The sequence below is a fragment of the Armigeres subalbatus genome, chromosome 3 (assembly GCF_024139115.2).
Source record: "Armigeres subalbatus isolate Guangzhou_Male chromosome 3, GZ_Asu_2, whole genome shotgun sequence".
NCBI classification, from domain to species: Eukaryota; Metazoa; Arthropoda; class Insecta; order Diptera; family Culicidae; genus Armigeres; species Armigeres subalbatus.
Genome location: NC_085141.1, coordinates 35,457,963 through 35,484,206, shown reverse-complemented (window position 1 = coordinate 35,484,206; position 26,244 = coordinate 35,457,963). Strand labels below are relative to the sequence as shown.

At 42.0% G+C, this 26,244-nt stretch overlaps 1 long non-coding RNA gene across 1 annotated transcript; it reads left to right on the top strand.

Annotated features, from left to right (window-relative positions):
* The first annotated feature begins 1,574 nt into the window (after positions 1-1,574).
* LOC134219187 (uncharacterized) lies at positions 1,575-20,551 on the top strand. Its single transcript, XR_009981510.1, has 3 exons — positions 1,575-1,732; positions 1,801-2,006; positions 20,411-20,551. It is a non-coding gene; the product is annotated as an uncharacterized LOC134219187 (long non-coding RNA).
* The last annotated feature ends 5,693 nt before the right edge of the window (positions 20,552-26,244 follow it).

Sequence of the window (26,244 nt, the reverse complement as noted above, 5' to 3'; positions counted from 1 at the left end):
AATCATAGAACAAACTGCAAGTTTCAAAGTAGGCTTTTCGTGTATCAACAATCGACGAACGGCTCTCCCGTGTATCCAAGGTGAAAGAAAGAGACAACAAAGTATATACCCAAGCAGCACAAGTCAGCCAAAAATGGTTGCAGCAACTTGAATGTAACTAAACCTGGTCACATAAGAGTTGCAGTAACCTATGTGAAACATGTGTGCTGCTAGGGATGCGATGCTGCTCTATCTTATGCGCGTTGTTCAGTAAAGCTTGACTTCCACCGCTAGGTTCGCTAGCGTTTTAATATCCTTGAAGGATCCAATTTCACTGCAATGATGCCTGTATGTTGTGATAAAACACATTAAAATTGGTGTTGGCCAAATTTCGTCTTTTTTCTACCATTGTGCATTGGTTGTGCGCTCATCGTCACTTTGCTTGCTAGAGAAGCTACCCGAGAGCTGCCGTAAACGTCCGTGGGAATCTGTGATCTAGGAGACAGGCCTTTGCATGGAGAACTCGTAGTCTGTAATTTACGTTTTTTTCTCTGTCGCTTCTCCCCAATCCGTGAAGGTTGCTTCAATCCCGCGTCTTTTGTGGTAAATTTTCCCGGAAAAACAGCAGCGCATCATATGTCACAAGGTTACCAGAGGGGATCGCGATGCTCTGATAGGTGCTTGCGCCCGTTGAGGCCGTTTTGTTGTACACGTGTTGTGAGGTAACTACGCGAATAAAAATGTAGTATTGGTTCAATAGTGAAAACAATTGAACTACCATACAATGAACGGTATACAATAGGATATATTGTGTTTTGGTAGTTGCACAGATTGTATCCACACTAAGGATGCAATACAACAAAATATTTTTCAAATTGTTTTTGAAACATTTTCGTGTATAAGATTCATGCATTGAAAACTTTTGAAACGTTTCTTTACATTGCATATAAACAATATAACAATATTTGCCTCATAGTGCCAAATATGTTTTTTTCCCTTTTAATGGCATAGGTGAACAGTAAAGCTGTAACAAATGAGAAAACAAAAATCGTGAAGGTACTGTACTGTTACGCCGAGGTCCCAAAAAAGCGCGGAACTAAGTATTCACGGTACGGACATTAACCGGGGAGATTTCGAGATGTGGGGAAACTAAAAAACGCGTGTGGTCAAATTCAGGAATTTCCTAAGAAATTAGTTTACGGATTGCTTCGGAAATTATTTCACGGAGCCTTTGGGAATTGGGAATTCGAAAACTTGTTTAGGAATTCCTTTGAAAATTCCTTTAAGAATTTTTTTTTATATCTTTATTAAAGTGATTTTTTATATATCTATAAGTTCATCACTAAAACTCCTTTAAGAATTGTTTAGAAATTACCCATGAAAAATCTTCCAAGAATTTCTACAGGAATTCCTACGGACACTGTTTTAGGAATACATTCGAAAATCCAGGGGGGAAGACACTTGAATCAATGTTTGAATCATTCAAAAGATTTAAAAAAAAATCGAAAAGATTCAGAATGATTCGGCGGGATGAATCTTTTTTATATATTTTTTTCGCCTTGAGGATGTTTTTTTTCAGTGTGGCGAGACTTTTGAATAAAAAAAACAAACATAAACAATGTGCCGCGTGTGCCGCAGATGCCGTTCTAGCTCTGGAAGTTCCGTCGGCTGCCAGGGCAGGACAATTAATTCGCTTCTGGAAGAGTACGACACAAAAGTCCTGCGTCAGGATGGTCCGATCATCAGTGGAAAGGTAAGAAAAACTGGAAATATGTCATGACCTGCAGGTTTTACCCAAAAACTTTTTTTTTTCATTATCAGTTTGAATGATGTTCCGGAATTGGTGACCTCTACCGCAAAATGTCATCCAACCCGTACGACTTGACCGTGGAATACAAATTTCCAGCAGAGCCATATGAATTTTCTTGCTGGTCTACAGGTGGCGGCCGACAGTGATTTAATGGCAACAGGTCAACATCTATTCATCGGTCAATCCGGTTACCTTTGCGGCACACTGATCAAACCAGGTATGGAATTATTCCCAGGTATGGAATTCTTCGGAGATTCCGATTAGAATTTACGAGATTCCCGGATTAATTTTCAAGGGATTCCGAATAGAATCCTGTAACGATTCCGACTGGAATCCAGCAAGAGTTATGACAAATTCTCCACTGATTCCAAATGCAATTCTGGAGTGATACCGAAAAGAATCTTTTGAGTTTTAAAATAGAACCTTACAGAATCAAACCATAATCCTGAGGGCTTTCCAAATGAAAATTTGTATTGATCTCGGTATTGATTCCAAATACAGTCATTTAGGGTTTTTTTTTCAATATAATCCTTAAGCGATTCACAAAATGCCTCTTGAGATTTCAAATAGATTTCTTCGGGATTCCAAAAAGAATCCTACAATAATTACGAAAATAGTTCTCCAGGATTTCCAACTGAAGTTCCTAGTGATTCCGTCTGGGTTTTTTTTTATAGAATACTCCATGGATTCAAAATAGAATCCACTAGTGGTTCCGAGTAGAGCCTCCCAGAGATCCGAAAGAAGGCCTACAATTTCCCTATTAATTCAGACTGGGATTCTCCGTGGATTTTAATAGAATCGGGTCGAAATTCTCCAGCTATGTCGAATGGAACTCAAGATTCTGACTGAAATTCTTTGCTATTTCCGACTTGAAAAGAATGAAGTGTTCTTCAATGAAATCTTGTGTTCTTTTCCAATGGAGTTCGCAATCAAATATCCCAGGTATTCTCAATGGAACCCTCTAAAAATTCCAAATGAGATTCTCCAGGGATTCCCAATGGAATCCTTCAGGGACTCTGAATGGGATCCACCAGGGATTTCCAAAACAATCTTTCAAGCATTCCCAATGGAAATCTCCAAGGGTTCCCATTGGAATCCTTCCGTGATTCTCAATGGGGTTCTACGGGAATTTTCTCAGGGATTCCAAATGGAATCCTTCAGCCCAATTAAATCCTCTAGAGACTCATAATGGGATCCTCCAGGGATTCCCAAAGGAACCTCCAGGTATTCCCAATGAAATTCTTCAGGGATTCCGAATGGAACCCTTCAGTGGCACCCTCAATTAGAGTAGAGTGGGGCAAGAGTGCGGCGCGTGGGGTAAGAGTACGTTTTCGATTTTTTGAAGTAATAAAAAAAGATAAACTAGCAGCACTGCATCAGTTTGACAGGTATTCTGGCCAACTATTATTATGTGTAATTGTAAACGATTTGAATAAACAACAAGGGAGATATGGAGTTAGATAACTTTTTGGTCATTTTGCTAAAAATAATTGGATTTCCGCAACTAGTATTTCATTACCATATATACGTTCAATCAGGTGAACATTATACCATTTCGATAACCTATTGTATAGAGTACTTCATGGTACAGAACACCAATCCGGTTGGTTTTCCAAGAAGTCAAAACCATTACTTGAATAATTTTTGGGACTGTGGGGTAAAAGTACGCAGAAACCGGTGGGGCAAGAGTACGCATATGAATTTTTAAATTATGATGTCAAACCCGTATCTCCGGTCGAAATAAGACTTCTTCTAAAGCGTAAAGATCCACAACTAAGAAAAAGGGACAGAATTCGAAATTATCACAAGTTTTTAGGATAAGTTGAAGTAATTCGGTATTAGAAAGGACTTAGCGAACAAAGCATTGAGGCGAAATAATGAAATTGTATTAGGACTTGTTGTACACCTAAACATAGTACGAAAACACAATTTCATCTAAATGATAATTTCATTTAATCAAAAGAAACATTCATAAATTACGCAACGTTTAGCTGGGAGGGGTTGCAAGATATGTGACGATCCATATATTTTTAGAGGATTTATACAAATAGTGTAACATAGGGGGAGGGGTGATGAAATAGCCAAATTTTACGTTACGTGATTGGTGGACTTTCTTTAAGGAAAATGCCTTTGTATACGCCACGCGAAACCTGATATATATTTTTACCTCTGTAGTTTTTTGTATATATAAAAAACAATGGTTTTTCGTATGAAAGTGCACATTTTTATGACCCCCTCCCCCTTTAAGAGTTACGTAATCTTTAAACATTCCCTAATATATGCTCATTAAACATCAATTAAATGTTATTAACTCTTATTTGTGTTAATATATACTTAAAGCACATGATTGGATAAATGCGTACTCTTACCCCACCCAATGCGCACTTTTACCCCACCGGTGGGGTAAGAGTGCGTTTTTCACTTGTCTTGCAATAAGGGTTCTACTAAAACGAATCTCAATAATTTCAATATTTTTTCCACTGGGTAACATAAAGTAAGAGTATATGAACCATCGACACAGATTTGATATGCAGAAGCTTGCTTCATAAGGGCCACGTGATCGATTGAAAACTAAGTGCGTACTCTTGCCCCACTCTACTCTACTTCAATGAGAGCCTCCAGGGACTCCCAATGGAATCCTCTAGTAACTCCCAATGAAATCTTCATGGGACTCCCAATGGGATTCTCTAGAAATTTCCTATGAAATGCTCCAGGGATTCCCAACAGAATCCTCCAAGGACTCCCAATGGAATACTTCAGGGACTCTCAATGGAAGCATCTAGAAATTTCCAATGGAATCCTTCAAGGTCTCCCAATGGAATCTTTCAGAGATTCCCAATGAAGTTCTTCAGGAACTTCCAGTGGAATCCTCCAGCGATTTCCAACAAAATCCTCCAGAAATTTCTAATGGAATCCTCCAGTGTCTCCCAATAGAATCCTTCAGGTATGATGAATTCTATTCGTACCGATCTCGAAACACTTCTCCGACCGAGATAGATTTTACTTAACCGTTCAGCACGCACGCGGTCCTGGAACGCTCCTGCAAGCTCGCTTGTGCTGTGTACCGCAAGCGTTGTTTTTACGTTATGCTGCATTTACACAGTTCAAGTGAATTGAGCAAGTCGCTTAAATTGAACGCGTATTGAACGTGCACAGCAAAAATTTTTGTTGAATATTACATCGAAATCGCTGCAACCCGTCGATTCCATCGATTGTTGAATATTACACTGCACGATGTACTCAAGAGCTTGCTGTGTAATAAACAGAATCGATGTGATTTTTCCCAATGTAAAAATTATTCGATGTAATCTAGGTGACGTAAAATAAAGGAACGTAATAGTGCGACGTACATAGCACTTGTTTCATGGAGTTTTTTCGTGGTTTCCTTACTTCAATAATTTCTAATCAAGTTTTTTAGGGATTTGCTAATTTAATACTTTTATTATAATCTATTTATAAATGTCCAATACATCGGTATCTTGACGCAGATCTGCAAAGAGCATTTTCCCTAAATCCCGTTGCCGTCCAGGTTGCGCATGCCATGGTGAAAACAGGTTGTTTATAACTGCATTTCATGAATTATTCGGAATCCAGGTTCCAGTATCGATCTGCAGACCAATGGTAGCCCATTACCTTCGCCGGAGTGATATTGAACAAAATAGTACGGTAGGCTTCCGCATCCGTAGCCGCTTCAAAACCGCTGAAAATAATGAGTAAAACATGTTTAGCAGTTCTATGCACATGACCGACAAAGGAATTGGTATAGAAAAATCTGGATCCAGTAGGAGCCATGTTCCGAGATGATTAGGTGTACTTCTTTAGGCGCTAGGCGAATTTTTGGTATTTCGATGTGAAACCTCCTAGCGCAAACTACGTTTGAAATTGTTAGATTCCGAATGGAACCAACATGGGAATGAAAAAAAACTTCATGAAATCCGGAAGAAAATCTATAGATATATCAGTAATCTGGTACGGTTCATTATTGCATTAGGTTAGTTCCGAAGCGATTTTTTAGATTCTGAAGAAAATCCATTGAATACGAAGGAAATCTTACAGGCATTCCGGAACAAATTCTCTTGGATTTCGGAATGGAATCTTTCTAAACCTAATGAATCCTTGTACGGAAGGTATTTTTTTGAATTTTGAATGGAATCTTCATAAGAATCCGAAGGATTCTTTCTAGGATTCCTGAGGAAATCCTTCTGGGATTCCTGAAAAAAATCCTTTTGGGGTTCCTTTGGTAATGTTTTCAAGATTCCTGAGGAAATCCTTCTGGGATTCATGAGGGAATCCAGAGAGAATACTTCTAACATTCCAACGCGATTCTTTCTGAGATTCCTGAAAATTCTTCTGGGATGCCTTAGATTTCTTCCTGAGGAAATCCTTCTGGGATCATGAAAACATCCTTCTATGATTCCTGAGGAAATCTTTCTGGGAATGCTGAAAGTATACTTCTAAGATTGCTACGCGATTCCTTCTGAGATTCATGAGAGAATCCTTCTAGGAATCCTTAGAGAATCCTTCTGGAATTTGTGAGGGGATCCTTCTGGGATTCCTGAAAGAATTCTTCTGAGATTCCTTTGATAATCTTTTCGAGATTTCTGAGAAAACTCTTCTGGGATTCCTGGGAAAATCTTTCTGGAATTCGTGAGGGAATCCTTCCGATATTTCTGACAGTATCGTTTTGGGGTTCCTTGGATCATCTTTCTTAGAATTCGTGAGGGGATCCTTCTGGAATTCGTGAGGGGATCCTTCTAGGATTCATAAAAAAAAACTTCTGGGATCCCTTAGATAATCTTTTCAAGATTCCTGAGGAAATCCTTCTATGATTCCTGAGAAAATCGTTAGTATCCTTATGGGATTCCTGAAAGAAATCCTTTAGGGGTTCCTTAGGTAATCTTTTCGAGATTCCTGAGAAAATCCATCTGGGATTCCTGAGAGTATACTTCTAGGATTCCTACGCGATTCCTTTACAGAGATTCCTGAGGAAATCCTTCTGAGATTCCTGAGAAAATCGATCTGGGATTCCTGAGGAAATTCTTCTGGGAATCTTGAGAGAATTCTTTTGGAATTCATTAGGGAATCCTTTTGGGATTTCTGATAGAATCGTTCTGGAATTCGTTAGGGGATCCTTCTGGGATTCATGAAAGAATCCCTTTGGAGTTCCTTAGATAATCTTTCCGTGATTCCTGAGGAAATCCTTCTGAGATTCCTGAAGGAATCCTGAGAGTATACTTTTATGATGCTTACGCGATTCCTTTTGAGATTCATGAGAGAATCCTTCTGGAATTCGTGAGGAGATCCTTCTAGAATTCATGGAAAAATCCTTCTAGAATTCATGGAAAAATCCTTTTGGGATTCCTTAGAAAATCTTTTCTTTCTGAGCAAATTCTTCTGGGATTCCTGAGAAAACCGTTCTGGGATTCATGAGAAAATCCTTCTGGGAATCTTGAGATAATTCTTCTGGTATTCGTGAGGGAATCCTTCTGGGATTCCTGAATGAATCCTCTTGGGGTTCCTTAGATAATCTTTCCGAGATTCCTGAGGAAATCCTTCTGAGATTCCTGAGGGAATCCACAGGGTATACTTCTAATATTCCTACGCGATTCCTGAGAAATTCCTTTAAAAATTCTTGAGAATCCTTCTAGGGTTCCTGAAAAAACCCATTTAGGATTCCTTAGTTAATCTTTTCAAGATTCCTGAGCAAATCCTTATGGGATTCCTGAGAAAATCGTTCTGGGATTCCTGCGGAAATTCTTCTGGGAATCTTGAGAGAAATTTTCTGGAATTCGTGAGGGGATTCTTCTGGGATTCATGAAAGAATCCTTTTGGGGTTCCTTAGATAATCTTTTCAAGATCCCTGAGCAAATCCTTGTGGGATTCCTGAGAATATCGTTCTAGTATTCCTGAGGAAATCCTTCTGGGAATCTTGAGAGAAATCGTCTGGAATTCATGGGGGATATTTCTGGGATTCATGAGGAAATCCTTCTGGGAATCCTGAGAGAATCCTTCTGGAATTCGTGAGGGGATCCTTCTGGGATTCTTGAAAGAATCCTTCTGGGATTCCTTTGATAATCTTTTCGTGAGGAAATCGTTCTGGGATTCCTGAGAAAATCCTTCTGGAAATCGTGAGGGAATCCTTCTGAAATTCATGAAAAAATCGTTTCGGGGTTCCTTAGATAACCTTCCCGAGATTTCTGAAAAAATCCTTCTGGGAATCCTGAGAGAATCCATCTGGAATACGTGAGTGGATCTTTCTGGGATTCATGAAAGAATCCATTTGGAGTTCCTTAGATAATCTTTCCGAAATTCCTGAGGAAATCCTTCTTGGATTCGTGAGAAAATCGTTCTGGGATTCCTGAGGAAATCCTTCTGGGAATCTTGAGAGAAATATTCTGGAATTCGTGAGGGGATCCTCTGGGATTTATGAATAAAACCTTTTGGGGTTCCTTAGATGACCTTTTCGAGATTCCTGAGAAAATCCTTCTGGCATTCCGGAGGAAATCCTTATGGGATTCCTTAGATAATCTTTTCGAGATTCCTGAAGAAAATCCTTCTAGGAATCCTGAGAGAATTCTTCTGGAATTCGTGAGGGGATCCTTCTGGGATTCTTGAAAGAATCCTTCTGGGATTCCTTTGATAATCTTTTCGTGAGGAAATCGTTCTGAGATTCCTGAGAAAATCCTTCTGGATATCGTGAGGGAATCCTTCTGAGATTCATTAAAAAATCGTTTTGGGGTTCCTTAGATAACCTTCCCGAGATTTCTGAAAAAATCCTTCTGGGAATCCTGAGAGAATCCATTTGGAATTCGTGAGTGGATCTTTCTGGGATTCATGAAAGAATCCATTTGGAGTTCCTTAGATAATCTTTCCGAAATTCCTGAGGAAATCCTTCTGGGATTCGTGAGAAAATCGTTCTGGGATTCATGAGGAAATCCTGCTGGGAATCTTGAGAGAAATCTTTTGGAATTCGTGAGGGGATCCTTCTGGGATTTGGGGTTCCTTAGATGACCTTTTTGAGATTCCTGAGAAAATCCTTCTGGCATTCCTGAGGAAATCCTTATGGGATTCCTTAGATAATCTTTTCGAGATTCCTGAAGAAAATCCTTCTGGGAATCCTGAGAGAATCCTTCTGGAATTCGTGAGGGGATCCTTCTGGGATTCCTTCGATGATATTTTCGTGAGGAAATAGTTCTGGGATTCCTGAGAAAATCCTTCTGGAATTCGTGAGGGAATCCTGCTAGGATTCATGAAAAAATCCCTTTGGGATTCCTCAGAAAATCATTTCAAGATTCCTGAGCAAATCCTTGTGGGATTCCTGAGAAAATCGTTCTGGTATTCCTGATTAAATCCTTCTGGGAATCTTGAGAGAAATCTTCTGAAATTCGTGGGGGATATTTATGGTATTCCTGAGGAAATCCTTTTGGGTTTTCTAAGATAATCTTTTCGAGATTCCTGAGAAAATACTTCTGGGATTACTGAAACAATCTTTTTGGGAATCCTGAAAGTATACTTCTGGTATTCCTGAGGAAATCCTTCTGGGAATCCTAAGAGAAACCTTCTGGAATTCGTGAGGGGATCCTTCTGGGATTTCTGAAAGAATCCTTCTGGGATTCCTTTGATAATATTTTCGTGAGGAAATCGTTCTGGGATTCCTGAGAAAATCCTTCTGGAATTCGTGAGGGAATCCTGCTAGGATTCATGAAAAAATCTTTTTGGGATTACTTAGAAAATCATTTCAAGATTCCTGAGCAAATCCTTCTGGGATTTCTGAGAAAAACGTTCTGGGATTCTTGAGAGAAATCTTCCGGAATTCGTGAGAAGATCCTTCTGGGATTCTTGAGGGAGTGCAGAGAGCTCGGCAGAGAGTATACTTCTAAGATTCCTTCGCGATTACTTCTGTGATTCCTGAGAGAATCCATCTGGAATTCGTGAGGAATCCTTCTCGGATTCCTTCTGAGATAATTTTTTCAAGATACCTGAGGACATACTTCTGTGATTCCTAAGAAAATCCTTCTGGGATTCCTGAGAGAATCCTTCTGGGAGTCCTGAGAGTATACTTTTAGGATTCCTACGAGATTCCTTTTGGTATTTTTTTGGGATTTCTGAGATATTGATTTCTTGGGATTCCTGAGGGAATCTTTCTGGAACTCCTGAGTAAATACTTATAGGATTCCCAAACGATTCCATCTTAGGTTCCTTAGAATTTTTTTTTCCTGAGGGAATCCCCCTGGGATTCCTGAGATAATCCTTCTGGATACCCGAAGAAATGCTGCTGGTAATACGAAAGCAATCTTTTTGTGATTCCTGAGATAATTTTTCTTGGACTCCTGAGCAAAAACATCAGGAATTTTTAAGGAAATCCTTCTGGGATTCCTCTGGATTTTTTTTTTTGGGATTTCTGAAGGTTTTCTTCGGAAAAATAGGTTTTGCTTCGTGGTTTTTTTCGGGAATCCTAAAGTTTCCTGTCGGAATCCCGAAAGGGTTCCCGTCCGAATCCTGAAAGGGTTCCCGTCGGAATCCCGGAAGAATTCCAACAGAATCTTGAAACGATTTCCGTCGGAATATTGGAAGGATTCCGAAAGGATTCCCGTTGGAATCCCGAAAGGATTCTCGGTGGAATCCCGAAAGGATTCCCGTCGGAATCCCGAAAGGATTCCCGTCGGAATCCCGAAAGGATTCCCGTCGGAATCCCGAATAGATTCCCGTCGGAATCCCGAAAGGATTCCCGTCGGAATCCCGAAAGAATTCCCGTCGGAATCCTGAAAAGATTCTCGTCGGAATCCCGAAAGGATTCCCGTCGGAATCCCGAAAGGATTCCCGTCGGAATCCCGAAAGGATTCCCGTTGGAATCCCGAATAGATTCCCATCGGAATCTCGAAAGGATTCCCGTCGGAATCCCGAATAGATTCCGAATTCCAAAAGGATTCCATCGGAATCCCGAAAGGATTCCCGTCGGAATCTCGAAAGGATTCTCGTCGGAATCCCGAAAGGATTCCCGTCGGAATCCCGAATAGATTCCCGTCGAAATCCCGAAAGGATTCCCATCGGAATCCCGAAAGAATTCCCGTCGGAATCCTGAAAAGATTCTCGTCGGAATCCCGAAAGGATTCCCGTCGGAATCCCGAAAGGATTCCCGTCGGAATCCCGAAAGGATTCCCGTCGGAATCCCGAAAGGATTCCCGTCGGAATCCCGAAAGGATTCCCGTCGGAATCCCGAAAGGATTCCCGTCGGAATCCCGAAAGGATTCCCGTCGGAATCCCGGAAAGGATTCCCGTCGGAATCCTGAAAGGATTCCCGTCGGAATCCCGAAAGGATTCCGTCGGAATCCCGAAAGGATTCCGTCGGAATCCTGAAAGGATTCCCGTTGGAATCCCGAAAGGATTCCGTTGGAATCCCGAAAGGATTCCGTTGGAATCCCGAGAGGATTCCGTTGGAATCCCGAGAGGATTCCGTTGGAATCTCGAAAGGATTCCGTTGGAATCTTGAAAGGATTCCGTTGGAATCTCGAAAGGATTCCGTTAGAATCCCGAAAGGATTTCCGTCGGAATCCCGAAAGGATTTCCGTTGGAATCCCGAAAGGATTCCGTCGGAATCCCGAAAGGATTCCCGTTGGAATCTCGAAAGTATTCCTGTCGGAATCCCGAAAGGATTCCGTCGGAATCCTGAAAGGATTCCCGTCGGAATCCCGAAGGATTCCCGTCGGAATTCCGAAAGGATTCCCGTCGGAATCTTGAAAGGATTCCCGTCAGAATCCCGAAAGGATTTCCATCGGAATCCCGAAAGTAATCGCGTTGAAATCCCGAGAGGATTCTCGTCGAAATCTCAAGAGTATTCTCGTCGGGATCCCGAAAGGATTCCCGTCGGAATCCCGAAAGGATTCCCGTCGGAATCCCGAAAGGATTCCCGTCGGAATCCCGAAAGGACTCCCGTCGGAACCCCGAAAGGATTCCCGTCTGAATCCCGAAAGGATTCTCGTCGGAATCCCGAAAAGATTCCCGTCAGAATCCCGAAAGGATTCCCGTCAGAATCCCAAAAGGATTCCCGTCGGAATCCCGAAAGGATTGCCGTCGGAATCCCGAAAGGATTCACGTCAGAATCCTGAAAGGATTGCCGTCGGAATCCCGAAAGGATTCACGTCAGAATCCTGAAAGGATTCTCGTCGGAATCCCGAAAGGATTCTCGTCGGAATCCCGAAAGGATTCCCGTCGGAATCCCGAAAGGATTCCCGTCGGAATCCCAAAAGGATTCTCGCTGGAATGCCAAAAGGATTCCCGTCGGAATCGAGGTCGGAATCCCAAAAGGATTCCCGTCAGAATTCCGTAAGAATTCTCATCGAAATCCCAAAAGGATTTTAGTCGGAATGTCAAAATGATTCCCGTCAGAATCCCGAAAGAATTCTTTCGAGAATCCCAAAGGTATTTCTCCGGAACCCGGAACTCCGGAAGAATTCTTTTAAGATGTGATGATGAACTTTTAAGATGTGGTGATGAACTTATTTATCAAATAAAATAAAAAATCACAAAAATAAAGACCAAAAAAATCCTTCTAGAATCACAAAAGTATTTCTTCAGGAATCCAGAAAGCATTCAATGAGGAATCCAAAAAGGTTTGTTTTTCAGTCCCAGATCCCTTTCGCAAAAAAAATACTTTTCAAATAAATTCTTTTCGGAATCGTAAATGTATTCCTTTTGGAATCCTTAAATGATTCATTTCAGAAGCCCAAAATGATTACTTTGGGAATCTTAAACCGATGCCTTTCAGAATCCAAAAAGAATTCTTTTAGAGATCTCAAAGCTTCTTTTCGGAATATCATAACGATTCATTTCAGAATCCCAGAGTTCATAACGGAATTCCAAAGGATTCCATTCAGGTCTCTCCTTATACTCTCGGAATCCTTAAAGTTAAAAGTGAATACAAAGTGAATTCACTAACCGGCTATAGTGTCAAAAAATACAAATTGCAATAAGTCAGTTCACATTGCTAGCTTATAACCTAATTATTATAATTTAAAATATTTCTTACTTTACACACCTTTGATATTCAGTTTCACAAGCAAAGTGATCAAAAGATAACCACCAGTTCAGAGTGCGGTACCGGTAGCAGGAATAGCTTGTCCTTCTTGCATCACCCAAAAAGAACCTGATCGATTTCGTTCACCGATGAGAAACTATTCAAGTAACGCCAGCACACAGTGGCTGAATATTGAAGCATCCGGAAGATAATGTTTCAACAACCTGTTCCCGTGCTAAAATTAAATAAATACATAATTATTTATTCTTTAACCTATATTATAAATTCATTAAACAGCAATTACTTTTAAAGCGATAGATCGAGCTGAAAACAAAATTATGATGTCTAAATCTAAAAAAGCAGACTGTGAAACCTAGAGACTCCCCCAAACCTAAGCGATTTTATCCCCGCGACACTATCGTATGGAATGTTTCATTTATACGCACGCTTCCTTTCTAACGGCGCGGCGACAAAAACGCAGTCACCAAGTGACGGCGATAGTCACGTCGCGTTTGTTTGGTGGATACCTAACGGACGATGCCCACGAAGCGATTTTTTAAGTGCGTGCACGCCGCGTCCACGCAAGGTACCCAGCATCAAATAGAGTAATGCACTCGTATACGCGGCGTGCATGGAGCTTGAAAAACTCAACGTGAGCATCGGCCCCAAAAGTCGCCCAAAACAGCCGCACAAAAATCGTTATCTAACCTGACATATCAATCATAATCAAGAAAAATAATTTTAAAAAACTCAACTTACTGTTTAAGCATTCCGAAATATAAGGCAACGTGCGGATTATCCATCATATCATTCTTTATTATTGAATAATATCTTCCGAGGTGTCTGTTTGCGTAATAAAACCAAGTTCCGGTTCTGGAGAAAAAAGATATGAATAAATTTTATGAAAAGACCCGTATATAAGCATATTTATTTTATAAATATATGTACACTCAATCCAGTGCATGGAGACCAAGACCCGGCGGAAAAATTTTCCGAGATTTGAGCTACCTTAAGTCCTTGTATAATAAATCTAGTTGAAAACCAGAATGGGCGACTAGCGAAATTGGATTTTTTCAGAATCCTAATCCGAATCCGAAAGAAACTAACTTCGGAAGTGGTGCGCTGTATAGCGCTTTGCAAAACGAAAGCAGCGCACCACTTCCGAAGTTAAGTTTTGCGTATAAATACGGATTAAAAGGAAAAACCAACTTTGCTAGTCACTCATTCCGGTTTTCAACTGGGTTCAGTAAATAAGGATTTTAGGTAGTCTCATACCTCGGTAAAATTTTCCACCGGATGTTGGTCCCCGATCATTTTGAATGGGGCGGGGATTTCGATTTTCCTTGCCCAAATCCCGAAAACATCGCATATGTAGCAAAAAACATGAGAAAATTCCGCGGAAAATATTCCTGAAGCGTGAGGCTACCTTTATAAACAAGAACTATCAAAACTATAAGAATAATCCCATTTTTAGTATACTTAAACAACTCTCTTCTCTAAAACTGTACTTACCAGATCCACATTCCACTGATTTGGTTAATGACGATTGTGTACGGATGATCATTAATAATCGCACCGTTTCTGCAAAACTAGTGCTAATGAATGCCATTGCTTGGGTTTCATCAATCAAACTGAACCCCAGAAAAACGAAATTCATCTGACAGGCTATCAACGGGTTGTAGCTGCTTGGTCTAATCCGGACAGGTGCAGGTTGAAGAATTGCATCATTTTCTCCTGGGTGGAACGACACACAACCGAATACAATCGAGCCAATTGGTCTCAGGATAGTCACGCCACCGATACGGCCGTCGGAAATGTATCCCACTACGACACTCCGGCCAGTGTGACGGTTGGCGGCCGTTTCCATAGCCAAATGATAGATGCTCTGTCACGGAGTGATGCTTTCGAAACCCGGCGGCGATACATACATCCGTGAACATGACGAGTTTCCAGCGGCGAGAGCTCGCTTTGCGATTTTGATCTACGGAAGAAACTTGATGTATTGCTGAAAACAGTGTCAAATACAAAATTCTCAATTACTTACCAATTTTCAGAAAAAAAAACCGCAAAAGCTTTATACGAAAATGAAGCACTACAATAAACAAACTAATTTTGCAGTGTTTCGTTGGACATTTTAATTAAAGACACTATTTAAATAGTGTTTTTTATTTCGATGATTAAATCGTAACAATTTTTACTTTGAGGCAAAACAAATATTGTGCTTCCAGTTGAAAACCGAAGTGAGCTCTCGCGACGATTGAGTTTTTCCTTATTTCCTGATGTCGCAACTGCATCGCGACTAGTGCGCATCTATGCCACCGCCGTGCGCCATGATGCGCACTGGTCGCGACGTAGTTGCGACAAAAGGAAACGGGAGAAAACTCAATTGTCGCGGGAGCTCACTTCGGTTTTCAACTGGAAGTACAATATGGTGGCCGGTTCTCATCGATGACACGGCAAACGAAAAGTGAGAAGTGTTGCTAGATTGAAAATTATAGCAACATCAAATACAATATTACACTAAATTTGTGTAATATCACACAAACTATTTAGAACCAACTGGTTGCATCTGATGCTGCTTAATATTTACCGTTTCAACGTTTGAATATTACACAGCTGCAACGTAATGGAACTTGATGAATCTCGTTCCTGTGCGATTTGCAGCTGATGTAATATTACATCGAAATGGATGTTAATATGCATGCAAATTCTGATGATACATCGATTTTTTGTTACATTGCTTCGATTACGTCGATGGATATTACATTATTTTTTGCTGTGTGTAAACACCTTCATTCAATTGACTTGAACGAAAAGTCAATGGCAGGTCAATTGAATTCAACTGAGTTGTTCAATTCACTTGCCCTGTCAAAACGTAGCATTATGCTAATTGCATTATTACTAATAACAAAGTATGTTATGCCTGAAGTATTGTGCCCATTAATTTTTGGTATTATTTTTAGGTATTTTACCTCTTGTGCAAGGCTGGTTTATAATCAAGTATGGTTCAAATAACAGAATTAGGTATTATTGAGGTAATTCCTCCTGCTCGGGTATAGGTACTATCCCATACAATATGTACGTATATCGCCTCCCCTTTAGCGTGTTAAGCTGCATAATATACGATTTTGTGTTGACTGGGAAGTATTCCCATATACACTAGCGCCGCCAAGCGGACGAGTTCCGAAATAATATGATTTGCGACAGTATTTGTAGAAGACGTCAACTTTCTATATCTTACGGATTCCAAAATATCTTTTTAATATTAGCATGCACACGCAATTTGTATGAAAACCACGACTCTCCAAAGTTTTGAAGTCCACAAAAAACAAAAACAAACATCTCAGACAAATCTTGAAGGACGGGAAAATTTGTGAGTCCCAAAATTGTTCAAATCGGTTCTCTATCGGCTGAGATAATTTACCGTTTTGAAAATAGCGATACGACTGTTGTTGGGAGGCTTAATTGTTGTAGTGTTATAGCCTATTCAGGATTAGGATCTGTGGATCTCATTCGCCGGTTGACTTAAAATCCTATAATAAACGTTTGCACCGGATGTATTAGTTATGGTGGCTCAAGAATCTTCTTATGATGCTGCAAGTTCCAAGAACCACTGTCTTTTGGATGCTATGGAGGTTATGAGATAGTTCCAGCTCTCCTAAGGATCTCAGAAGAGATTTCGGGACGATTCCGGTTGCTGAGATAACAACCGGAATTATACGCACGTCCTCCAGGTGCCACATCTGCTTCAACTCCTCCGCCAAGTCGTGGTACTTCGTTATCTTGTTGGAGAATGTTGTTTGGACATTATGGTCTAGCGGTACAGCAATGTCGATGAGGGTTACCCGCTTCATCCTTTTGTCGTAGACCACAATATCGGGCCGATTGGCACGAATGAGGACATCGGTTATGATCTCGCGATCCCAGTACAGCTTCACGAAACTATTTTCCAGAACCGGGACAGGCACATATTTGTAGTAGGCGACAAACTGGTTAACCAAGTTGTGCTTTAAAGCAAGCTGGTGCACAATCTTGGCTACTTCGTTATGACGACCGAGATAGGCTGAACACCCGGACACGATATGTTCGATCGTCTCTCCTACTGAATTGCACTTCCTGCAGCGGTCCTCCACGTTTTCGTGCAATATATAGTGCCGATAGTTCTTCGTCGCAATTACCCGGTCCTGAATGGCTACCATGAATCCTTCTGTTTCCGAGAATAGTTCACCCCGCACCAGCCACATATTCGACGCCGCTTTGTCGATATATTCCAGCTCCAGTTGATGGGGGTGCGTCCCATGCAACTCCTTCTGCTTCCACGATGCGATCATCTCGTCGACAGATTTGATGTCGCAATTCAGCTGATAGTCCTCCTGCGCCTGGAGGCCCTGGAGGCCCTCATTAGCCGTGCGGTAAGACGCGCAGCTACAAAGCAAGACCATGCTGAGGGTGGCTGAGTTCTATTCCCGGTGCCGGTCTAGGCAATTTTCGGATTGGAAATTGTCTCGACTTCTCTGGGCATAGAAGTATCATCGTGTTAGCCTCATGATATACGAATGCAAAAATGGTAACTTGGCTTAGAAACCTTGCAGTTAATAACTGTGGAAGTGATTAATGAACACTAAGCTGCGAGGCGGCTCTGTCCCAGTGTGGGGATGTCATGCCAATTAGAAGAAGAAGAAGAAGTCCTCCTGCGCCAGATGCAGGGCATTGAATCCGTGGTCAACTTCACACACAGCGCGATAGATTTCGTGGCGGTTCTGGCTTTCCACGAAGTATCTTCGCAACTGCTGGATCTGGGAAACACATAGTGTTTGTATATCGGTGACGCCTCTTCCTCCTACTGTACGTGGCAGGGTGACTCTCAATGGACGATTTTGGATGGCGTATGCGTTGCTTAGTGAACGCCACTCGTACTGCTCGTTCTAACGCCTCCAAGTCAGTCTTGGTCCACTTCACCACCCCGAAACTGTATGTCAACAAGGGCACAGCAAACGTGTTTATCGCCTTCACCTTGTTGCCGGCCGACAAGAGGCTCTTCAAAATACCGTTGACACGATGCAAGAACTTTTCCTGCAGCTCCTTCTTGATCGTCGTATGGCGAATTCCTTTCAGTTGGAGGAAACCTAGGAACTTGTACGTTTCGCCTTCAACCATGTTTCGAATCTCCTCCTGTTCGTTGACGCGGAAACTGTCGGCATCCACCAGGTGACCCCGGTGTAGATGTATGGATCGACATTTATCGATACCAAACTCCATCCGGATGTCGTTGCTGAATACCGTTACAAGCCGCAGAAATTGGTGCTGCTTCAAGTCGTCCATAAAGAAGGTGTGGCGTGTGGGTAATGTTTGTACTCCTTTCCCCACTCTTCAAATGATAGCCATAGTTGTGTTGGTCGAGTGCTCTGCTAAGAGGGTTCATGGCAAGGCAAAACCATAGAGGACTAAAGGTATCGCCTTGGAATATGCCCCTCCTGATGCTGAAATCCGGGACCGTACCACCTTTTCTCCGTCGGTAATGTGTAGGGATGTGCTCCACATCCCCATAGCGTGCTGCATTAGCCTGATGACGTTACCGTCTATCTTATACAACTGCAGTACCTTAAGAAGGTACGAGTGAGGTACTGAGTCGTATGCCTTTTTATAGTCGATATACGCCATGCTCAGGTTTCTTTGCTTGTGGGTGGCCTGCCCATCAACGACTGCATCAATGATGACCTGATCCTTGCAGCCTCATGTAATACGTCGACAATCTTTTTGTTCCTCGCTCATCAGGTTGTTGACGTCGCAATGGTTCTGCACCCTCCTCGCTATTACCGATGAAAGTACTTTGTACAGACTCGAAAGGCACGTTATTGGTCTGTACTTGGCTGGGTTCAAAGTGTTCCGATCCTTCGGCAGAAGATAAGTGACACCCCTAGTGATGAATTCCGGTAGCTGCCCGGGGTTATCTAGTGTTGAAGCATTCCGCCATCCGCCTGTGGACTGTTGTGAGTTTTTTATACCAGAAATTATGCACAAAATCGGGTCCTGGTGCAGCCCAATTCCTGGTATACCGAGTAGCCTCACGTATGTCTTGGGCGGTCACGTTGATAGCGGTCATGTCTCCAATTCCACCACAATATTGCTCTTCTTCTACCATCCACACCCCATCGCCGTTGTGTATGACGGGGTTCTCCCATAGATTGGACCAAAACTGCGTGACTTCTCCAATCTCCGGAAGGCCCTCGCCAAAGTCGGCTTTGTCGTTTCGGATGTGGTTGTAGAACTCCATTTCGTTGATGTTGTACATTCGATTTTGCTCCTTCCTCTTCGAACATTCTCCATAACGTCGCAGTCGTTTAGCAAGAGCACTCAACCGCTGTACATGGGTGTCGAGGATCTCAGTTATGTTCGCCTCATTGAGATCACGGAGTTCTGTGGGTTTCACAATTTCAGCAACATTCCGAACTAGCCTGGTTGATCGATTCCCCTGCTTGTACTGTGTTAATCGACCAACCTTTGACCGCAGTGTGGCGATGCGGGTCTCCAGACGTCGCATCCACGCGGGTTTTCATGCTTTGGAGCGTGCGCGTCCATCACTCTCACCTTGTGGGCGCGTTCGCAATCCCAACGTTCTTACAACAGCCACTGTAGCCGAATACACGATAAATTGCAGCTCCTCAAGGTTCTCCACGGTTTCCAAGTACTGTGGCAAAATATCCTGGTTAAGAATGCTTACTGTACTCGTGAACCGATAGGAGTACTGCAACTTGGGTATCCGGTGTCGGGACATAGGGTCTGTCCCACGGAACTGTGTAACTGCTGTGCCCATATGATTAGCTGGTTCGTCCTTCAATTGCTGTCGTTGCAATTCCACTGTTGGTCCTGGAGCGGCGGGTGCAATCGAATCGCGACGGTTACTTGCGATTGATGCATCCAACCCAACAGAACTCCTTCTCGACGTATCGCTCGATCCCGCTTGATGTACTCTACGTCTTCTGGAGTCAGCATATTATGTGACATAATAGCTCTCTGGCGTGTGTACAACTTGTTCTGGTCAAGCTGGGGTGCAAACCGAGGGAACCTCTCATTGAACATCTCCAGCATCGCCGGTCTGCCGGACATATCCGTCTCCATCCTGGTGCAAACGTAGTAGCTACGGATCACGTACTGATTCATCTCCCTTGTCCACATGATCCGTTGCCGTCGGCGGCCCGCTAACGTGAGTGATTGACGTCGATCAACCACAGCAACATTAGCAGGTGCAGCATTGCCTTGGTGATCTCATTTCTTCTGCTGCCGTTTCTGTTTTGCCTTGTCGGCACGGGCTGAGCCCGATGACTAGAGGGTCGCTGTTGCACCTCTCCTTCCTCTAGCCGCTGGCCGCTCGCTCTGTCCCCCGTTCCAGGACCAGCTCCAGTAGGGGCTCCCTCCTCGGGCAATCGCATGGGTGGTATTCTTCTTGAGCGTAACTCCATATTTGGGTGTGCTTTCATTCCCATATATTATTATTATTATTATTATTATTATATGTATTAGAGTTATAGAATTATTGTATATACAATTTATTATTTATTATGATAAATATATACGAAAATAATTTTAAAATTTTCTTTTTTTTTTAGATTTGTTATTCGATGGAATCTGGAAGCGAAAAATTATCTTGAACGATGTAAAATGTGGAGATTATGCAGCGTGAAATAAAAATGGTCCTATATCGAAGCCCACCTTTCCGGAGAAGGTTTCACGGCTGTATCGAACTACGACGCTTGACACTGTTTTTTTTATATCAGCCTGAATGCCACTTTCAACCGGGAATAACCTCTTTCATCGCCCCATTGAGTGTCCTAACTTCCAAACCTGCCCCTTACAATGCTTCATCCTCGGCCACCTAGTCACACCGTTCACACCGCTTGTGCTGTCTCCTCCGGTCTTGAGCGATTCGAAGTCATCATCAAGTCATCAATACATAAAAGTTTCTCATTGAACAGCATCTATAATCAGCTTTATGGCATAGATCTATCGGTCGCAGCCACGCGAGTTCCGATCACCTCGATCGCGATACAAAAGATCGCCCCTTTCTGGCCAATAACAATCAGTTTAAAGATTAACACCTCGACCAAGAAGCAGTGGAAATTACTGTTGAATCAAAAGTCAATCAAGTACACGAGTTCTGGTTGAGAGTTGAAGAAATGTTGATCAATAGCTGAAGAAGGAAAATCGGATTCCAGGCACTGGTATATTATGGGTTTACTATCAAAGAAAGTCCGAATTAGTCAAATTAGTCCGAATGTGTCCAGTAATGATTTTGGAAGGATAGCGAAAGTTCAACAGAAGATATGAAATCAGGTGGAAATTATCAACAGACAGCGTTCTATGCTGCCGTATCCAGACTGACCAGACCAGACAAACATTAGCTTGATTCCGTTGCTAATCTACAAGGTCTCAGTGTAGTGCAAATCGATCGTTCGGAAGAACCCTCAGTAGACTGCGTTACTGGTGACGCACAGAAGGACCAATCTTCAAAAAGACGGTCAAAAACCATTTTTTCAAAATGATCCAAATTGAAAACTTGAGTCATGGGTTGTTAGTAGATTACTTGACGATGAAGTAAACATAGTTTTGAGTCATTTTATTCGGGTGGATCATACCTTTACAGTCAATACAAGTTGAGCATGCTGTCGATTTTTAATTCTGTTAAATCTTGTAACATTTATCTTACTGCTTCATTATGTTGGCCACAACGTATACATCATCCAAACCTATTATATTTGGCACCATTACAAAGTGTAGTCCAAAAACTAATAAAGCCACGCATATACGTTCGTAAATTATTTTTGATCGCGCAGAAAGTACTCGGTCGTTATTATGTATATAATTATTATTGTATTATCTTCTTGCTGTATTAATTGTGAAATTCAAAAAGGTACCCATCGGTACCCATCAATGAAATTCACACTGTAGTTTCATTTTTTTTGCCAGGAATCCAATCCTGTAGAAATTAGGTTCCGCCACCCTCCGCCCGCGAAGTTATTTTGGTTTTACTGACAGTGGTCGTTTCGGTCTTGCCAATCAATTTTGATAAAAAGCAACGCACAATATGTTTTCTCTTCTCCTTCTACTTCTCATTTGCCCCAATACAATGATGCGACATCAGCTGAAATTGTCTAGGGGTTGTACACTTATTACGTAAGCGTTATTTTTGGGTTTTTCAACATCCCTCCCTTCATGTAAGATTTCTTACATACAAATGATTTTTTAATTATGGGTAAAACGACAGTTCCCCTCCCCATAAGGGCATGCGTAATATGTGTACGGCCCCCCTAGTACCATTTGTTCTTGTCTCATGCATACTTCATACTTTAATTAAGAAAATTCCACGTGATCATGAGTTTTTACAGGCACTTGCGCACTCATTACAGGCACTTGAAAATATTGTTAAAGAAAGTAGGACAAACTATCAAGTCATGTCTTTTTTAGTCGCAATGCAGGGAGAGTATCTTGTTTGACCCCTACATCTGATTTTCCATACTTACTCTGTAAAAAGATCATGAGTTTTTCACATGAACCGTAATATCAAGAAACGATTTGCGCCTCTACAGCTTTACTTTGTGTGACGATACAAAATCCATTCTATATGTTTACAATTTCTAATTATGGAATACAATTTTACGTCAGCACTGCAGTGAGGTGGCAGAAATTGTTAATTAAAGGTAGCAGTTAATATCTGTGAAAGTGCTCATAGAAATAGAACTCTACACTGGCGGCGCCAGCCATTGATATTTGATGAGGCACCACTTGGTGCAAGCACGTTGTCTTTGAGAACGTTAGCGTGCTTGCGACGACTGGTGACCCAACTCTCGTTCCGGTAGTGGATCTCTAGCTTGCGGGTCGGTGATGCCGAGAAGATGAACCATCCATTCAATGAAATATCATAATATGTGGCCTACTAGACCATTTTATTCACTTCTAACATTTTTGACCGTCTTTTTTGGAATTGGTCCCACTGTGTGACGTAGTGATGGACCGTACTGAATAGTGACGACTGTTGACGACTGAATAAATAAATAAATTTAATTTGAGAGGTGATATTTTTCCAAATTAGTATATAGTAAGGAAAAGTTCTCTGTAGACTGCATCGTCCACACCGGACAGCTAATCCCCTCCTATACGCTTAGGACCACCCAATCGTGGAGCTCCAGTATTTTCTCTGTCCATGTCTATCGTGGAGAGAACCTGCTGCAGCAGCTGTTACTGCTCGTCACGTGTATTGTAGCACACATCCATATCATGTTATATCCGGTTGGATGGTTGATCTTGTAACTGTAGCCTTAGTCACACAAGAACCGTTGTTGTTTCCGGAAGTAATCTATCTCCAACATATCCTGCGAAACCATCGTACAGAAGAGTGCACTTCACTATCCGGGCTTCCTGTCCAAGGGAACTACCATGCGATGAAATTTGAATAATGACGTTTGCTTCCGGCATATCGAAACTGGTATCCGACCTTAACTTATAGGGATGGTGTTGACTTTCGGATGGCGTAGTACTGGAAAGGGAAAACGCTAGCACTAAACATGATGGTTTAATGCCCACGCTTCTCATGGTAACGGACTTGTACCGGTCAGAACGTAGAGAAGTTTTCAGAAACGTTGGCTCACCGGACTGTGAAGCACCATACACAGCACCACAGCATGCTGAACTTTGGTAATGTTGCATCGCTTCTGGCTTTCCTTGTTATAATACAACCTAATAATATCCAGTTTAATTCCACAACTTAAAACTTTACAGATAAAAGTATGGCAACCTCAAGTGTGTCAGCTTCGTCAAGTACGAGACACTGAGGACGACCTTATTGAGGTCGAAAAACGTATCTGTAAAGTAATAAGTAGTGGAATTAAAGGTGGTAGTACCATTTATGACAAGTGCAGACATTTGACATATTCACATATCAGGGGTCGTACACTTATTACGTAAAAACATATAGGGGGAGGAGGTTAGCCATTTGCTTAATCTTCATTGATTATTGTTCGGTACATCAAAAGACGACAGATAAATAGAAATCCTTTGTCTGAAAATTGTCAGGATTCTTCCTGAAGTTGCACCAGGGATTCTTCCTGAAGTTCCTCCAGGGAGTCTTCCAAGAATTCCTTCAGGGATTCTTCGTAAAGTTCCTCCAGGGATTCTTCCTGGAGTTCCTCCAGGGATTCTTTATCTAGTTCCACCGCGGATTCTTCCTGGAGTTCTTCCAGAGATTTTTTCTGGAGTTCTTCTAGGGATTCTTCTTGGCGTTCCTCCAGGGATTCTTCATGCAGTTCCTCCAGGGTTCTTCCTGAAGTTCCTCCAGGGTTTCTTCCTGGAGTTCCTAAAGGGATTCTTCTTGGATTTCCTTCATGGATTCTTCTTAGAGTTCCTCCAGGGATTCTTCCTGCAGGGAATCCTCCAGAGATTCGTCCTGGAGATCCTCCAGGGATTCTTCATGGAGTTCCTCCAGAGATTCTTCCTGCAGATCCTCCAGGGATTCTGTTTTTCCTAATTAAAATAATTTTCTTCCTGAAGTTCCTCCAGGGATTCTTCCTGGTGTTCTCCCGGAATTTTTCCTGAAGTTGCTCCAGGGATTCTTTCTAAAGTTCCTCCAGGGATTCTTCCTATAATTCCCCGAGGTATTTTTTCTAAAGTTCCACAAGAGATTCTCCCTGGAGTCCCTCCAGAGATTCTTCCTGAAGTCCCTCCAGGGATTCTTCCTGGAGTTCCAAAATGGATTCCTCTTGGAGTTCTTCCTGGAGTTGCTCCAGAGATTTTTCCTGAAGCTACTCCAGGGATTCTTCCTGGAGTTCCTCCAGGGGTTCATCCTGAAGTTCCTCCAGGGATTCTTCCTGGGGTCCCTCCAGGGATTCTTCCTGGTGTTCCTCCAGAGATTCTTCCTGAAGCTGCTCCAGAAGTTCCTCAAGGTTTTTTTTTAGTTTTTTTTGGGAATTTTTCTTGGACCTCCTCCTGGAGTTTCTCCAAGAACTCCTCATGTAGTTCTTCCAGGAACTCCTCTTGTAGTTATTCCAGGAACTCGTCCTAAAGTTCCTTCAGGACTTCATTCTAGTGTTCCTCCAAGAATTTCTCTCTTTTTGAGTTCCTCCTATAATTCTTCCTGGTGGTTCTCCAGGAATTCTAGCTCGTGTTCTAGATATTGCTTCTGGAGTTCTTCCAGGTATTCTTTCGGGTAATTCTCCTGGAATTCCTCCAGGGATTCTTCCTGAAGTTCCTCCAGGAATTCTTCCTGACGATGCTCCAGGGATTCTTCCTACCAGAGTTTCTTCTTGAAGTTCTTCCAGTGTTTCTTCCTGAAGTTTCTCCAGGGATTCTTCCTGAAGTTCCTCCAGGGATTCTTCCTGATGTTCCAGGGATTCTTCCTGGAGCTTCTGTACGGATTCTTGCTAGAGAAACTCCAGGAATATTTGATGGAAGAGCTTCAGGAGGATTTGCTGAAGGATCTCCAGGAGTATTTTCAGGAGAATTTGGTCAATTATTTTTAGGGTTTTTCGCTGAAGAAATTTCAGAAGGATTTACTGAAGGAACCCCAGGAGATTTAATGGAGGAAATCCAGGAGGATTTGGTGGAGGAACTTCAGGAAGGTTTGCTGGGAGAACTCCAGGAAAATTTGGTGTAGGAACTTGAAGAGTTGGTAGGGGAATTCCAGTAGGATTCGCTGGAGGAATTCCAAGAACTTCAGGAGTATTTACTGAAGGAACTCTAGGAGAATATGCTGGAAGAACCTTAGGATAATTCGCTGAAGGAATTCCTGAAGAATTTACTGGAGGAACTCCAGAAAGATTTGGTGGAGGAACTCCAGATAAGTTTGCTGGAGGTACTCCAGGAGGATTTGGCGGAAGAACTTCAAGGAAATTTGGTGCAGGAACTCCTAGATAATGAAAATGATGATGATGAAAAAACTCTAGGAGAAATTTCTGATGAAAATCCAGGACAAATCAACGAAGAATTCACTTCAGAATTTCAGGAGGATTGAGGAATTCTAGTAGGATTTGGTGGAGTAACTTCAGGAGGATTGGGTAGAAGAACTTTTTTTTTTTTTTTTTTTTAACTTTATAAGGATTTGCCGGGGAAACTCCAGGAGGATTTGGTGGAGGAACTACGGGAGAATATGGCGGAGGAAGTCCAGGAAGGTTTGTTGGAGAAACTTTTAGAGGATTTGCTGAAGGAACTCCATGAGGATTTGCTGGAAGAATTATAGGAGAATTCACTGTATGGAGAAACTCTAGGAAGATTTAATGGAGGAACACCAAAAGGGTTTACTGGAGGAACTCGAGGAAGATTTGATGGTGGAATATCAGGAGATTTGCGGGAAAATTTCTAGGATTGGCTTTGCCTCTTCAAGGGTTGGCTTAGGGAAGTCCAGAAGGATTTGCTAGATGAACTAGATGAATTTGCTAGGCTCATCTGCTGGGCC